We start from the raw sequence: 19,355 nt of genomic DNA, 5'->3' as shown, positions 1-19,355 counted from the left end.
ACTGTACCGCAAAAATTCCACCATTGAGCACACTGTTTTAGATATAATATATACTTGTTAGGGATTAGGACCACTTGTCCGCTGTAATTGAAAGTCTTCGTTATCTAATAGCTTTGAGCTCACTATCTGTGAAGGGTGGAGGTATCTGCCAATCGATTTTCAAAAAATTAGTTATGACTAAAGGAATTATACCTATTTTATTTATATGAATGCTAAAGCCTTTATTTAAAAAATCATTACGTTGTTCAGTAATATGCAAAACATAATCCTCCAAATATTTTATTATTATTATTATACAAAACCTCAATGGAGTCAAAGACTCATCGTGGGAGGTCCACTGTTATACACAGTTTATCATACCGTGCCTTAAATATATTCACTGTCTCTGCGCTCACCACACTCTCGGCAATGCATTCCAATCACTCACCACTCTCCATGTATAAAACCTGCTCCTCACTCCCTTGCTCACACCCTCCTTATATACAGCTTCCAGGGATGACCTCTTGTTCTCCTGCTAACTTCACCCATTCTGTGCAAAACCTCCCCCACATTAATCTGGTAATAACCTCTTAACAGCTTATATGTCTCGATCATATCCCCTCCTCCTTCTATCCACAAATTTCTGCACATTGCATTTTGTCAATCGGTCTTCATACTCCATTCCAGAGACTAGAAACCACCTTAGTCAATCGCCTCTGGACTTTTTCCAACACATCTTCATATTTTTGAAAACCAGGTGACCAGATCTGTGCACAGCAATCCATATGTGGTCTGATCAAAGCCTTATACAAAGGAACCATAACATTCTATTTCTACAAGTCAGTGTCCTCCGCATCATTCCCATTGTATTGTCCGCTGTGAGGTCCGCACGATTTAGTAACATGTCCCCGACATTTTAAGTGCTTGTCTACAATCAATCCCAGATCTCTCATCTCCTTTACCTCTTCCAAGATATTTCCACCGATTGTGTACTTTACATCCCATCTCTGCTTCCGAAATTTCAAAACCATACGCTTTGAAACATTGAATTGATATCCCCACTCATTTACCCGTTCAGCCAGTGTATTGAAGTCCTCTTGCAAAGCTACAGCATCCGCTGTACACCTGATAGCTCTCCCCAACTTTGCATCATCTGCAAACAATTGCATATCACCATTCAGACTTCTCCAGATATCATTTACATACAAATTAAACAGCAATGGACCCAAAACAGACCCTTGAGATACACCACTAGTAACTTGCCTCTTCTGGGATATCGCTCCTCCATAGACAACTCGCTGATACTTATCAGACAGCCAATCTCCAATCCAGCGAACCAATCTACTGTTCAGCCCCATCCGTTCCAATTTAATTACCAGCTTGTCGTGTGGCAATTTATCAAACGCCTTTGCGAAATCTAAATATACCATTGTGTATGCAACACCTTTATCCAAAGCATTTTTCACTTTATTATAAAAAGTAAGCTGATTGCTAAAGCACGATCTTCCTTTAGTAAATCCATGCTGTAGTGAATCCAAAGAGTATTTTTCTGTTGTCAACCCAATTCTGAATCTTAGTCCTAACAAACTTATCTAATACCTTAACCACAACTGACACACAGGCTGGTCTATAATTCAAAGTCTTACTCTTATCACCTCCTCACCTCTCTTATGAATTGGAATAATTTTACCCTCTTTCCACTCTTTTGGAACTTGATCCAGTGAGAGACTCATGTTGAAAAGATATGCAAAAGCTGTTGTTAGCTCTCTGGCATATTCCCTCAAAACAGTTGTGAAATAGCATAACGTCCCACAGCCTTATTTACATCGTCTATTCAATTCCTCATATACCTCCTGTTCACTTACTAACAGTTCCTCCTCCTTCTTTCCCACTGCTTTAAGTTCTGCATGATGTCACATTCACCATAATGAAATATCTTTATAAATTGCTCATTAAAAATCTCAACTATATCCTCCGCAGCGGTTATCATTCCTCCGTTTTCACCAATCAATCCCATCCTACCATAATCATTCTTTCTTCTACTGACCACATATCGAAAAACTCCTTAGGATTTTTTTGGCCGCTTTAGCTAACTGCTGCTCATACTGCATTTTTGCTACCCTTATTAAGCTAGTCACCTTCCTTGCCTGCTCTTTTACTTCTCATGCAACTGGTTATAAATATTCATTTTGTGTCTCTTCCATAATATCGTTTTCTTCCAGATTGCATACCTTATCTCTTGATTCATCCATTTTACACATACTCTATTTACCCTCTTAACCTTTGGAATATACTCTGATATTGCCTCCACCAAATAGTTCTTGAGTATGGCCCAAACAGCATTGATATCCTTTCCATCCAGTTCCTCTTTCCAATTTATTATCGCAAGCTGTTTCCTGAGCTTTTCATAATTACTAGTCATATTTCCACATATATCCCTTTCTAATAGACGTCCTAGAATGACTGGTCACCCTGCAAGTGATCACTTCGTGGTCACTCTCACCAACTGGTGGAAGATTTGACATCCCATTTATAATAACATTATCTGATGAGATGATCAAATCCAATACTCTTGTACCCTCCGTTACGTGCTGCCTAAGGTCTTTCTGCTTAATTGTCTTTCAAAAACTCCAAAAATTCATTTTATTTACTTCCAGATGCAGTCACTTTCTTCCAGTCTGTATTACCATAATTAAAGTCGCCCATAATGATCACTCGTTTCTTGCTAGCTAGGCCAATTTACCTATACATTTCATTCTCATTACCCTCCATATTATCAGGTCTATAGCAACACCCAACTAAATATTTCATCCTGTTTACTTCTACCTCACACCATACTGCCTCAAAACCGTGGTCACTATTTTCACCTTGCAAAATCCACTTTAGATGGGCACAACCCATCTGCTACCATTAATAGTATTCCTCTTCCCTTTCTTCCCTGTCTATCTTCACGAAAAATATCATATCCGTTCATCTCTATTCCTGTCAGGATGTCATCGTCATCTAACCACGTCTCACTTATACCAATAAGTTTGGGGCGAATAAACTCAAGCAAAGCAACAATTTCGTTCCCCTTATTTCGAATATTTCTAGCATTATTGAATAAACATAAGAAATCATTACTGCTTCTACAAGTCCTATGAACGTCACTCCTACGATGTGACTCGTCAGTACCTTCCCCAGTCACTTCCTCTATATTACCGCCAATTCTACAACTTTCCTCACACCTAAACTCTCCCCACCCATCCCGGGCCATCTCAATTTGTGTTTGCCCGCTCACACGTTCACCTCTGAATTCAGCATCCGCATGTTTCATAAATTGTCTCCCCGTCCACTCTGTCCCCCGCCCGTTTGTGATGTACCTCCACTCTGTCATTTACTTCATTCATAATATTCACCTCCCCATTTGCAAGTGAGCAAATATCTCTCCCTACTCTGCTTTTTTGCTCTTTCATATCACCTCGCACCACCTCAGATCTATTCATTACACTCACCTCTCCTGCCAGCAACAATCTCTTCAGCCGACTCACCCACCAAAACCATTTAAATGCAGCCCATCTTCTTTATACAATTCCATCCGTCCCTCAAATTCCTCCCACACATTCACAAAATGTACTCCATTCTCCTCACATAACCACGCTAACATATCATTCATAATCTATACTCACCTCATGTCATGCACGTAAACTGTCTTACTTCCTTGCAGTTCGGTTTCCGTGTGCCTGTGAGATTGGAAGAGTAAACACGTTCATCCTATCACATAATTTCTATTATCATCGACGGAATATCTTATACGAATTTCGATGATAAAACGATTTTAGTCTTTGTCAAACAAACAAACAAACACCTACACTGCTTTTAAATGACTTTATAGTAATGAAGCAGGAACTTTTTTCAAGCCACCTTAGGACGCCAGTGAGTTGCATGGTAGTCAAACCCAGCAACGGAGCTAAGCTTTTAGCGTCCTTGGCAAATTCGTAGTTAAGCGCCTTTTATAGTGGGACACTTTCGATAATCAGTAAAATATCCTGCCACTGGCGCCTTTGGTAATTGCCTTAGTGCCAAAACTTTTGCCTCTGGTCAAATTAGGTGATAAAAAAATCATCTACCACCTAAAGACATTCATAGACTTCGATGGCCACTGAAATTCGAACCCACAACTAGTGGGCTGAAAAGCAGAGGCAGTCTACTCTGCCTACCGGGCCGTCAATGTGTCAAGAAAGGGAAATATACAAATTATGCTTACTATAAATGAACAAAAGTATATGACAAAGCTAACATACTCTCTCAGCCTTCTACTCTGCTAAACATACATATTAATGTTATTATATTCAAAGATCATGTATTAGTTATTGCATGCTTGAAAGAGTATAAAAGCAAATTTTTTTTTCATTATATTTTTTTGATGAAAATCTTTTGTTTAGAAAGAAATGTAGACCGCTGTATGTAAAGGAAATCATGCAGTGATTGATGTATAAATGAAGTGCGGTAGAAGTGAGAAGAAAAGTTGTAACAGCAGTCGACTCGTTGGGAATAAGGAATGGTATGTACGGTATTATGAAGATGTAAGGAATAAGTTTCGATGAGAGGAGGGAATTGTATCAGACGGATGGACCGTGTTTAAATGAATTTTGAAATGAGCGTGTAAATGCAATGAATTAGGCACACGAGAAATACTGGGCTGGAGCATGAGAGTCTGACACATTTGGGTCAATAACTGATATTTTAGAAGTAGAAAGGAAAGGATGAATATAGTAATATTGCAGTTCGCTGGTTGAAATGGAATAGTGGTTAAGGGATACAATGCTATTCGTGATCGAAGAAAGCATTTCAGAAGAAAATTCTGAAATGGTTTCATTCTGAATACAGAAACATCAGGAATAAATGACAGGGGAGTTTTTGATATTCGTTTAGTTCTACTTGATCAAATATTACAGGCCAGGTAAGAAGAAGAAGGTTATGAATGTGTGAGTTATTATGTACCCAGGAAGGAGAGAGAAAATAGAATGTTCCTGATAATAGTAGAAAAATTGCAACCAACGAGAGTGGAAGTTAGACAGAAAACTGAGCTAATGGTCAGATAATCCGGAAACCCTGATCTAGAGACCAGAGTGGATTTTTTTCCACTCCACTTGTAAATACAGCAGTAGCCTCACGTGGCTGTATTTTGAAAGCAGAGACACTGTCCACTCGGCCAACCAGGGCAAAATGCAGGTGAAATCCTCAACAAAGAATACACAGGCGACGTTGAAAACAAAAGGAAAGAAAAAAAGCGGACTCGCAGCACACATTCTTAAAGAACATCACACGGTAAATTGGCAAGTATCCTCCATGGCCTGCTAGAAAAGAATTAATTCGACAGGTTGTTTAAGCGAGTCATTAGCTTAAAAAAAACAACCTCCAAATAGAAATCAAGGAATGATCCTTCTCATCTGAAAGTCATTAATTAATATGTGTAACATTAAAGACCTCCATATGCCAGCAATCACATAGAGTTTTCCAGTTTTTTCAACTTATAGATATTAACTGCTGTTGGAAGACGTTAGCAACCTCCTGATGCTGTTGGCCATATAAACAGAGAAACATGTAAAGGAAATATATCTAGTATATAAAAAAATAATAAAAAACAACGTATACGAGTTAAAACCTGGTATTAATCATTCAAGCAGATGAACTATAGTGGCAACTTAGTTCGATGAACACAGAGCGAGTTCGTTGTGGATTTTTAATTATGGGAACTTAGAGACTGAAATGAAGAAAGGGTATGGGAGGGGAAAAAATGGAATTTATGATGCTACGGCTTCTCTGATTTAATCACATCATCAACTTACCCTTGAGAGGATAGGGTGATACTGCAGTTATAATCAGGGAAGTTGTCAAGCACGTGGAGTTCTCGGTTAAGGGACATACAGTATATACTGTAGATATGATTACTTACAGAGGCCGGTAATCATGACAAACAGAAAATAACTTTGAACAAGAGCATTTTATGAAAAACTGCAAGGAAATAGACAAGACGGAAGTTAAGTAAATCTTCAACATTATTAAGCAGATGCTGTATCAAAAGAAAGTGTTGCAGAGAGAATATAAGAGAAATGGGACAAAACGTAGGAACAATATAAAGGAATCTCTGAAAATGTCCAGAATGATAACAAACTATGAGTGGAAATTAGTCAAGCAGCATAAAGGAACTCCCAGAGATTTTATGTTCTTTATGTGGCGGTTTAAAGAAAAAAAATTATGGAAGGATAACTCTCAATGAATGCAAATTGTCGGAAAGTACAATTTGGTAGGCAGCAGAAGAAATAGTTGAATTACCAAGGAATCATTTTTTGGGGTGTACCATCCAGGTGGAGATCATACATACTGATTTCATGAGAATAGCGGTACATGAGCTAGTGGTACTCGGTATATTGAAACATCTCAATGTAAATCCACTCGACTAACCCGGCCGGCCTGTTTAGCCGAGTGGTTAGCGTATCCGCTCTCCAGCCAAAAGGCTGCAGGTTCGAATCCTGCCTTGGGCATGGATGTCTGTGAAAGTACTAGTAGTGGTAGTCGGCGATAAATGGCGTTGGTGGTAGAGTAGTAAGACAAAGAGTTGTAGAGTAGATGCCCTCCCTCGAGTCTTTGGAGGCGTGATGTAATAATAAATGTAAATAGAGTATTTCGTGATATTGGATTTTTACAAGTAACAGAATATGCAAGAGAACTGGAAATGTCTATGACCGAGTTTAAGTTTCAGCTGGTGTGATTCTGAAAGAGTAGAAAGATAGTTAATTCTCTAACACAAATCTGGAATAGTGTTGAGGTATTGGAAAAGTTGGCTGACACCATCATCATCATACGTATCAAGGATTTAGGCCTAGTATGGTCTGTTCCGGCCTTAGAAGTCATCGTTGAATCGTTTAAAGAGGACGAAGTTGGCTGACACTAATTTTGGAATGGGTGAATATAAATATGTTATTCTGGAGTGGTGTAAAAGCATGGCTTTGTGAAGGGGAAATCGATCCTTAGTAAATTTTCTCACTTTCTGTGATAAAGTGATGTTTCAGATAAAGAAAATGACTATATTACGATAACGATGGGCTAAGGTATCAGACACAACACGCAGAAATTGAAGCAAAATGAAATCAGCTGATGCCTTTTATTCTCATAGGGAGCAGGCAAGGCCTTTTTTTTTTAGCCCTATCTAACTTTTGGAGACTGAGTGGGTAGCATATTGTGAAATGATAAATACGAGTGCAAAGCTGACCATGAGCTGGCACGTTTTAAGAGTTAAGTTAGTTCGAAACAGCTGTTATGAAACCTTTATCAAATGCGCTAATAAAACGTGAATATACGGACATTTGGGAAGCTGCTGTGTTCTTTTAAGTTCATTCATTCATTCATTTCGTATGGTGATTCAACGGCCGTGAGCCCCTTTTACGGGGAGGTATGGCACCACCTCAATCCCGCCATATATCCAGGCTCGGGACCAGCATAGCTGACAATTCAGACCTATGGCTGGAGGGATTGTCTTAAGTATTCCTGACTGTATCCATGTGTGTGTGTTCACGGGGCCGGTTTGCGGGATGAAAAACCCCAGATAAACGGGGGAAAACCCTGCTGTCCACGCCCAAGACCGGCTAACTTGGCTATGGCTGAGGAAGATCCTTAAACTCCTCACGTCGACGGGAATCGAACCTAGGACACTCCTTCCCCAGGCCTATGGTTGCGAAGCGCATAGCCACTAGGCTAACAGCGTGGACTTCTTTTAGGTAGCGCAAGCGAAAGCAACTCCGATGATGAGGATTGTATTGAGCAGAGAGCTTACAAGAATTTGCAATTCTTGTAAGCTCTTTGGTCAAATTTATGAAACTTTCAGTTTCTACAAAATTCGGCTTTAAAATAATGGATCTTTAATATCCACTACTTCTGTGTCATTTACGTCGTGGAGAGCAATATTTGTTTAATTACCAATAAATACAAAAAGATCCTATCTAATTTCACCCTCCTGACAGTTCGCTAAAAATTCAGAACAGCGTCATTGGTTTAATTATCATGGAAATCAATGATGGTAAATCTCAGGGATGTGTTTAGATAGTACAGCGTGCAATGATATTATTGGTGTGTGTGTGTGTGTATGCGCGTTTTTTTTTTTTTTTGTTTGTTTCTTTTTTAGCGGTGGAATGTAAGTATTCTGGTAGTATGAGGCTAATGCAATCTTCAGTTTTAATAACGAGATTGAAAATAGATGAGGAAAGAAATTAATAGATTAAATCTAATAACCAATAGATACCTCCGGAGAAATCTTGAAGCTACAGTCACTGAATATCATAGTGAATTACCAGATGATATCCGGATCTCACTATACCTCCTACATGTTCAAAGATCGTATAGCGTCAAAGTCACGACGAGTAGCGGCAGGTCTAGTAGAGGGATGGCTATTTAAAACTGTCATATTTTAATTCAATTATTCTCTCTCCTCACACACAATAATAATAATATATACATATATATTTTTAATTTGCCATTCTTACTAAAAAGCATGCATAATGTTTTCTGTTGTTCACCTTATTTTCATGTTTAGGTCTCATTATTTGTTTCATATCAGATTTGTCACACTAGTTATGTAATTTTCCTAAAGGCTCGTGAAGACTTGTAGCAGATTTACAGATGCAAATAATGTTATCTGCATAAATAAGTAATATCACCTATTTGAATAACAGGTCTGCTACCATTTTTCATAATAATGTGATCCACATCAGACCATTCTAAGCTTTTCCCCTCTGCTGCACAAGTTTCCAAGTCAGATTGCAAATTAAATATTTTTGTATTTTGTATAACACTTTCAACTGACTAAAATTTTCAATTCCCATTATACATTTTGTGTCTAGCTACACCTTAGAATGAAAGCTGATCCATACAGATCACAAATAATAGCAAAGATTATAAAACTCTGCTTTGTATCTGATTTAACACTCAACTATCTTCCCATATCCCTCGATTTTATCAATTTGCAATTTAAATATAAATTATTTATCGTGCCTTATACCATAATAATTCAACTTTTAATACGCCAGTAAATCAAAATAACTTGAAATTAACCTGTTTAGTTACTAAAATATAATTACACTAATATTTCACGCCGATATCCATCTCATCTTCGAAGACGGTTTGGTTTAAGAAGTAATGTTACATATATAAGAGCGGGAAGAATCGTGGTTGTATTTAAAAGAGAAATTTGCCATGTACAGTAGCTGACTAGTTCGTTATTACTGCCCTGTGTTAGATCATCATCCTGCTTACTTGAGATCTGAATTGGCTTGAAAATAAGCAAACGTTTGTTCTCTAGGGCAGTTTCTTGATTAACGTTTAGATGATCTAAACCTTTTCTCACTAATAGTACTACGACGTAGAACATTTACAACTTCTCGATTGATATATATATATATATATATATATATATAAATGGTCCGAGGAAATACAGAGTCAAAAAACCTACAACAGCGTTCTTAATAAATTAAATATTAGAAAACAGAGGGCTGCAAACAATTTGGATTACATCTACCCACTAGCAGGTCTGTATGATTTAAATAGCTGAAGCATCTAATAAGAATGAAATCGGGAATAGTATCAAAAACTGTGGGAGGAAGGTGAAGAATGGCTGGATAGTAATATTGCTGAATGTTCACAATTTTAGCAGAATCAGGTGACAAGGGAGAGGAAATTGTCCCAATTAAAGAAAAGAAAAATGCTTTGCAAACTTATGGACAATTTAAGCATTTGAAGCTAAATATACTGCTGTGCAGAAATTAATCAAGATGATAGTGCTAGGAAACTTAAGACAAAGATATCTAGATATCTTTGTATTAAGACAAAGATATCTCATCTAGCCAGAGCCTAGAAAGGAAACAAGCCTTTGGATTTCTAAAGTAAACTTAATTCTGGGAGGAATCTTGTTCATCTCCTAGTAGGAAAGATCAGTGTCATTCAGAGTAAAACAAAAGTGCACGTCATCTAAACCCACATATGGATATTATCAAACATCAACACGATCTAATTTTTTCCACGAGAGGAAAGAGTCCACATCACTACCCACAATTTGTTTGTAGTTTGTTTTTTTCCCCCATGTTGGTGGATAGGGAGTTGAAGGTTGGGGGGGGGGGCACATTGCAAAAGTGGCTAAATCAGCTCATCAAATCACTTGGTTACTGAAGAATACTTTGACGAGCAGAGACAAGCAGGTTATTGTTCCTCTGTAGCGAGCCTTGATAAGATCCCCATCTTGATGCCACTGTTTCTTCTTGATGGGGAGGAGGTGGAGAGGATCCAGAGGCGAGTGACCAAGATGATAGGTCTATGGAATGAACCTTATGAGAGCAGGTTGAAGATTTGTGGATTGCAGAAATTGTTTGATAGGCAGAAAAGGGGTGATATGATTGAGACATTCAAATTACTGAAGGGTTTCTATAAGATTAACTCAGAGGATATTTTTCAGAATAGGACTAGGGGCCATCCATGGAAACTGGACAAGAGTGTGGTTAACAAGGGTGTTAGAACTAGGTTTTTTACTTGGAGAGTGGTGAATGAATGGAATAAGCTGCCAGTCTGCGAATGAGTTGTTCTTGACATGATGTTTAGGGCCTCCCTCGATGAGTCTAAGGCGTCCTTGGAGTTGCCCGTAATAATAATAATATAAAAAAATGGGGATTATGTGACTTGATATCGGCCATTTCATGAGTTGGTGCAGTTAGTACTTTGGAACTCTCCTTGAGAGGCTTCACATTTAAAGCTCATTTGGGTACAGAGAACTCGATAAACACCAGTAAGAAAGCGATGGCAGTGTCTTTTATGTGGGGGGAAAAAAAAGTTGGGTCTATTTATAGATTTGCAAGAGACAATCTATTTCTTGTCAAAGCTAAGATATTTGTCTTATAGATTCCTTACAAATTCATATTTTTGAGATGAGGTACTGGTAATACTGTATAATGTAGATTTGTAGTACACTTACACTGCAAATAAGATTGTTTAGTTCTCATTTAGCCAGAGTGCCTAGAAAGGAAACAGCCTTTGGATTTCTAAAGTAAACTTAATTCTGGGAGGAATCGTGTTCATCCATTAGTGGGCAAGATCAGTGTCATTCAGAGTAAAACAAAAGTGCAAATGTTATCTAAACCCACATATGGATATTATCAAACATCAACATGATCTAATTTTTTCCACATGAGGAGAGTCCACATCACTACCCACAATTTGTAGTTTGTTTTTTTCCCAAGTGAAATGGGTCACACTCAAATAACTTGCCCATATCATCAAATTAATAACTGTCAAAATATCTGTATATCATACTTGTTACAAATAAATCCTTTAATGCCTTTTACTCCCCAAAGGGAATATGCAGAACTCTTTAGCCCTAACTACTTTTAAAAATCTATAGACAACCAGTCTCAATCCATAGTCGAGTTCATCGCTACTGATAATTTGAAGCCTTGGGAAAGAATACAGTAGACAATCTCATTTTCCTACACCTAAAACTAAACCTCGAATCGAACTATCCAAAACGAATGGCTACTTCACTTGGAAACATACCATTTTACATATAGACAGATTGAGAGAGAGTTATGGGCTCTCTCTCCATAGTCAATTATTATTGATTATTAATCATAATGAATATTATTATTATGGAGCATTTTGAAAAACATGCTCTTAATACCATTCTCAAACACTGCTATATGGCTAAGATACAGTACATTGATGTGTTCTCTATTTGGCCACATGGCTCAGACACATTCGACTCCTTACTCCTCCACTCAACAGACAGCACCTCAGGATCCAGTTCACTATAGAAAAAGAAAATAATAGCCTGCCTTTTCTAGATACTCTAATGACATCTTTCCAATGATACCCTCAGTTTATAGAAAACCTACCTACCTACACAGGTAGATACAAAAACTTTTCCATCATCTCCCCCTCTCAACAATATGGTGTTATCAAAACCTTGTCAACCGAGCCTCTATATAATCTCTATTCTATCCAGGCTGAGCTTTCCTTTATTCACCAGACTTCTACTGGGTACAATGCCAAAAAGATGAACAAATTAATTTTTTCTCTCATCACTCTCAACATGTTGACTATAGTAATGCCATGACTGTTTTCCTTATATCCAGAGCACCGCATTAAAAATAGCCAGAACTCTAAAAAATGTACAATTTCTGTGCTGCATTCAAACCTCATCTGAAGTTGGCTGCTATCATCCACTTCCCCAAGGATCCTCTACCTTCTCATTCTGTTCCAGGTGTTTACAAACCTCCTTTCTTGCAGCTTACCATATTATGTTATGGTCCAACTGGGAGATCTGTTAATATCTGTCTAGAATATATAAGAAATACATCTGCTGCCATAAGTATGGTCAGTCAGTCAGGTCTAGCTCACCATGTCTTGGATGCATTGCACAGAATCAAATGGAAGAAAACTACTATACTTCACCACAGCAAAAGACTTTTTATAAAATCAGCAGCACATTTAAAAAACCAACCAATTCATTATGTTTGTATAAACTTCCAAGATTTGGGAAACTAATTCTTAGGCCTCTCGGCCAATAGCATCACCCTCAGAGCTTTCAGTCTAGTTTTTTCCATTTTGTGCATTTTTGTGTGTTTCTGCACTTTTATATTGTTTCCCTGATGTCTCAGTGACTGAGATGAAATACAGGATCAATTAAACTTGTTTAATTGATCAGTATAACCAATTATATACTGTATTCATTCCATTAAACCTTATGAGTTCAAACTAGTATGGAAGTCTAAATAGTTGATTATATCATTTTATGTTTATATTCTTTCTGTTGTACTAGTATTATCATCAATGTAAGATGTTTAATGTTTGTCATATGATTTTAAACCTAAAAAAAGAATGTTTCTAGAAGTTGTATGCAACACTTTTTATTGACTGGAAGATATGGAGAATAAAATAAGGTTAAACAAAACAGAATAATATTCAAATATAAGATGGGAATCGATGTAGTCAAATTTACAAAATGTACATTTAAATGTCAACTTTTCAAATGTAAAAAAAATTATGAGATTCCATAGTACACAAAATAAATACTTTATACACCAAACATTAATTGGTGAAAAACTAAACATGGAATAAAGACAGTAGTAAGGTAACAATAACAATCACATATATTAATCAGCAATGATTATTATTAGTGTCCTCACATAAATGGCACATTTCAGTTAACAGTTATAGTTTCTCTTCATATCTGCTAAGACATGGCAGTTTAAAGCTTACATAATCTTGAAAATGAACACTGTTATTGGGACTCAAAAATATTGGGGGAAAAAAAAGAAAAAAAAGTACAATTTGTTTAGTATCAAATTATGCTGGCATTTATTTGACGACTACTCCTTTTCCAGTCCCAAACCAATATGAAAACAGTATATATTAACACTGAATGAAAGACGATTTACCTTCTTTCAAAATAAAAATTGATCAAATAACATAAAGAACAGCATTTAATACTGAGCATATTTATATTTCTTTCTTTTGTGGGCATATAGAAAGCATCAGTACATATTAAAAACAGAACTTTATAAATAATATGATTTGATTTATATTTCTGTCTTAGCTAAGGTGACATAGTATCAATTACTTTTAGTGAAATAGTAATTCTTCAACTGAATCAACATTTTATTAGCTTTTTTTTCGTGTGAGCTGTTTCTATTTGTTTGTTTAAAAAAAAAAAAAAAAAAAACATTTTCAGACTTTTTTTTTGTTTGAACAAAGGTTCATTTTATTTTATTTTATTTTTTTTTGTATATCCTACAGTATGAAAAATACAAATAAAATTATTGAATTTCATGTGGAAAAATTTTAAATAAAAATAAAATCACTTTTTTCTTGATTAATTAATGATTTCATAAGCATTTAAATTGCTTATGAAAATTTTTGCCAATCCTAAACAACCTTCCATATACAGTTTGATTGCAAAAAAAATTAACAATATAAATAAATATAAAATAAATAATCTGATAAAATAATTGGAGTGGCATTAGTAAACTGAAAAAAAAAAAAAACATATTGGCAGAGTCAAGAAACATGGAATTAATGCAAATATAAAAGATACCCTCAGGATGCTATGTCACTATTACCAATGTGGACATAAGTTGATCAACTGCATCACAGCAAAATCCTAAAAGAGGAAACCTATTGGGATTATTATGGCACTGTATTCCATATTCATGAAAATATGCATACTTCCTTCACACTTACAGTCAGCATGACTTGGGTGTGTGGGGGAGGGTAAATGATCAATAGCCTGGAAGCTTATTGTTTACAATATTAATTGTGTTATGTTCTACTGGCCAGTTTGCCTGTTTTGTGGGATGGAAAACAGGAGTTTTTCTGGGAGAGAAAAACCCCACCACTTCCACATGAGCTTGGTGGCATCTAACTGGACAGAAACTAACCATGAACTAATTAATTGTTACTAATTAGTTCATGGCAGGAATTTGATGATGATGATAAAATAATATGCAGAGTTCAGCACATGATTACTATAGTGAATTTCAAAGAAAGATTCAGAAAATAAATCATGTGGATAATAATTATTTTTATTCATTCTAATAATGGGTGTACACAGAATTTCATGCGCATCTCCTGGTTCCTAATGATAGATGTCAACAACTATTCAAATACTGATAGTTTATATACTAGAACTACCAATGTAAAAAGCACATGCTGCTTCCCCCCCCTCTCAACATACTTTTTAAAAACAAAATACGTAATGTAAATTCTCTACATTTTACATACATACACACTTTTAAAAGTAATACACTAAGGGCGTGATAAGACCAGTGGGTGACTATGAATAATCATACAATGATATTTACTTTTGAAGCATGTTTGAGAGAACACTGTTATATAATTATGCATGTATAATATCACTATTAATTAGTTCAAAATATCTAAAAATTAAACTAAATAATTCTGTTACTATCGTATTTCCCGCACTTTGATTTATATCCATATCCAAGCGGTGAAATTATACTATCCCTATTTCTGATATTTTCATAGAGGAAGGAGGGGAATTCCCTCTCCTCCTCCTATTTCATTATCCATTAGAACCCTTTTACTTACCTTTCTGCTCTTCATTTATTTTAAAAGACAATATAAAAAAAAAAGTACTTAAATATTAGCATAAAATTATGGCTTGTTATTGTTAGAATAAATATCACTTCATCTACTCATCGTTATTGCTTTACCATTACTGCGAATTAATTCTCCCTTTGATTGGAAAAGGCCTGTGTTTGATTCTCATCGTGACAAGAGGAATTGTTATATGGGTTTTTTTCAATTGAAGGTACGTTAGCTGATCTCATACAGAGGTAGCAGGGTTTTTTCTCCTGGAAACTCAGGTTTTTCATCATTTCTGTACAGACAAATCAGCCATCAGAAGACACGCAATTTACAGACAAAAAGTACTGTTGGTGGTGGTGATGGACAGTAGATGGCATTGATTGTAGTTGTGTGTAATGGGAGAATTAAGTAGTAGTGGGGGGGGGAGATGGCAAGATGTGAGGAGTAGAGTAGAGTGTCCTCCTGCGATGAGTCCTTGGAGGTGTCACATAATAAATAATAATTCAATGCAGTGCATGAATTTTGTGAAACATCCAAACACATACTGTTATATGAGAGTACCAAATGCTGAAAAAAAATGTTATATTATTCTAACAAGTCTGTGGATGAAAATTTTAACACACACCAGATTTGAGATATTAAATTTAAAAGATACTGTATCATCGAAAATAGCAGTCAAATCATCATTGTAATATGATGGTAAATAGTGACAGATTAGGTGCCTCTTAATCAATGCAAGTGTTAAAATGCAAATTCATACATACAATGAAAGTGTCAAATATTGGTCATGTCAACTTGAATTTCAATCAATACCTTATTTTAAAAAAATGGATACGATAAATACAAAGCAAAAGTATGCCACAAAATGCATGCAAAAGCAGAAAAAAATACAGCGTAAAGAAAATGTTGCAGAGATGTTTTATATAATCTGTATAATCCTTGACTTTTATGAACTACAATGATTCAAAGTATTAAGCAGAATTTTGTGAACAGACTACAGAATAACTTTTTGGTATCCAAACTCTTGAATAAAGCATTTTTATTATTAAACTCAAAGACTTTCTAAATAATCATAACATGTGTTACAATAGGATAATACTAATCCCTCTCACCTGGTGAGCATGGAATTCATTTCTTCTTCATTAACAGAAAATAGTTATTTAAGCCTCTAAGTACCACTGCTCACCTACTATCATTATAATGTGTGGGTAAACTCTAATAAAAACTTTCCTGACAGATGATGCAAGCCATGTCTATTAGTCACAATGGAATTCCCATTGCGTGTTTCAGTCCATTTCCTACAGACCTGAGAACATAGTGAAAGATAAACCAACAAAGGAGCTCAAACAGTAGCATACATCAAATGATGTTGTCTTAACATTTAATAATGAATACCAATATGAACTAACTCATTTTAGTTCTAGAAAATCTAAAAATATAAGTATATATTTTATATAAATTTGAAAATACAACTATTTTCTTTCTGTTTTCTGAACATACAATATACCAAAATTTACTCATGTTTTTGTTTAATGGAAGAAACAACCATCTAGGAATAATAATTAACTGTTATTTAATAATAAATGAATATTTTGCCTCGGTCATCAAGGCATCTTCAACAAACATAAAGACAAGAGGCATATATATGCAGGCACACAAACTGAGCATTAATTGGCTGAGGCAAAATATTGGCAGTTCTAACTGGTGCCCTCTATAGGCAGAGTAAGGAGCTCTTTGATGTTGAGCTGATGGTCTAATAATAGTCTCCCAGTTTTTTTGTGGCATGTGGATTCTAATAACTATCTCTGAGATTTAAATCTGCACTAAATAATAAAGAAGTTTTTTTTTTTTTCCCCTTCTGAATGATTCAAATCAATGGTACAATATGGTCTCCATTCTTGCTGTAGTGTATATACTAGACATCTCTCTCTCTCATGTTTATCCATGCTGATATTGGCAACTCTTCCAGTTTATCTGAAGTAGACTAATTTGCAAGAACCATTATTATTTCCTCTAGATGAACATAAAAAATATTTTTAGTATCTATGATACAGCAGCTTTTCATGGATTGTATACCAAGCCATCTGTATCAACATATTCAGTGGAGAGAAAACATCTTTTATTATACAGATTTATACTATTTTTGAAATCTACCATAGTGATTACTACATTCTCCCAACCTGTAATATGAGACTGTTGGCACAACAGTCAAAATCTCCTTAACATGCCATGAACTGCAGGAGAACAAGGGCTGTAAAATTACATCACTTAATATTGTTTGCTTTCCATCTGTATAAACATACATACTTTCATCTGTATGTCTGCAAAGATGCCTTAGTGACCATGGCAAAATGTTGGCTTCTTTTAATAATTTTTAAATATAACATTAATTATTATCCATAGACATTTGTTTCCTCCTTTAACAAAAACAAATGATAATCAGCATCTAAATATTCACACCAGATTAGCATAACATGATGGGCTAAGTACCAATGATAACTAAATGACACGTTTACAATACATATCACAATAAAGGCATAATATACCAAATGTATCACGATAGCAATTTAATAGTATTTTAAAAATTAAAACATTTTAATAAAAATAACTAACACTGGATTTATTGGTCGTAAAGATTAGATATTACTAGTTACCTATTAGTTTCACCACGTAAACTAGTGGCTTCATCTGGATTTGGATGCACATACAAATACAAATAAACAACAAACTTTGATTATGAATTGATACATTACTAAAAAATACCAAATACATAGGAACCGTTACACAAGTACAATAGAAACATGTGGAGCATGGATGTGATACATGGTCAGTCATTGTTAAGCAGGTGCATCTCATAGTTAGCAGAGAAATTAAACTCTGATGTGTTTAGAGATCTGATGAGTGACTTACAAATGTCACACAGAATCATCCCTTGGTTTCTGTTTAGGGTACCCTGTGAATGGATTACCACTGTAGCCTCTTATGTTGCAGGAGCTGTAGTCTTCTTCTATGTATGGCATGGAGCTCTTATCCCATTCAATGTTGTGGTGAGCATTGGAGAAATGGAATGCCAAACCTGAACTGTCCTCTCTGTTGTTGTTGACATCTCCAATATGTTCCTTTTGTCTTATTTCTAAACTTCTCGAAGTTTGTCCTATGTAATTAAGGTCACAAGAACATGGAATGTTGTAAACTCCAGGATGTTTGTTGAAAAAGTTGTGGTCCTTGGGTGAGTGTAACAGATTTTGTACCTTTATAATTGGTTTGAAGACTACTCTAATGTCATGAGATTTCAGGAGATTAGCAAATTTTTGTGAAAGTTCACTAACAAAAGGAGTGGAAATTGAAGTTCTGTAATGAATGTCAAGGATTTGTTGTAGAGAGTAGTATTCTTTTAGCTATTTTTTTAGGATATCCATTGCTGATCAATAGTTGGAGAATAGAATGTAATTCTTCTGTTAATGTTCCTTCATCTCTTATAATAGAGATTGCCCTCTTTTTCAGTATATGTACAATGCCCAATTTTTGGGAAATATGGTAACGAGGAGAAGTGTAGATAATGACCTGTGTGCATCTGCTTATGGTACACTAAGAGAAATGCCTTTGTCTTGTCTGCTTGTTTCATAATTAAAATGTCTAGAAAAAGTAATTTTCCTTTATTCTCAAGTTCTAAGGTGAATTTGACTTCCTGGCAGAAGGAGTCAACAGATGATGCCAGAAAATTATATAACTCAGCTACACTGTGTTTTTTCTATATTATGAATATGTCGTCTACATGTCTCCACTAAATTGATGGTTTAGGATTTGTAGATTACAAGACATAATTGTCGAACTTTTCCATGAATAACTTTGCACAAGGAGGAGATAGAGGGCTTCCTACTGCAAGGCCCGAAAGTTTTTTTGTAAATTTTTCCATTCGATTGGAAAAAATTTGAGTTGAGACAGTGTTTCTAGAATTGAGAGATTCTTGAGGGAACAGATTATCTATAAGTACCATAACTTCATTCACAGGAACATTTGTAAATAAAAACGATACAACATCCAGACTAGCTAGAATGTCTTGAGATAGAAATTTTTCCTAGTTTTTCTACAAAGTGTTGCATATTTTCAATATAGGTGTTCGTGTGTCTAATGTGCTCCTTTAGAAGATGAGTAAGATATTTGGATAACAAATAAGTTGGTGAGCTAATACCATCTACAATCGGTCGAAGAGGAATATTGGTCTTGTGTACTTTTAGTGATCCATATAA

The sequence above is a fragment of the Typopeltis vanoorti genome, chromosome 4, assembly GCF_054136105.1.
Source record: "Typopeltis vanoorti isolate ZY-2024b chromosome 4, IOZ_Tvanoo_1.0, whole genome shotgun sequence".
NCBI classification, from domain to species: domain Eukaryota; kingdom Metazoa; phylum Arthropoda; class Arachnida; order Uropygi; family Thelyphonidae; genus Typopeltis; species Typopeltis vanoorti.
This window is presented reverse-complemented; position numbering follows the sequence as displayed.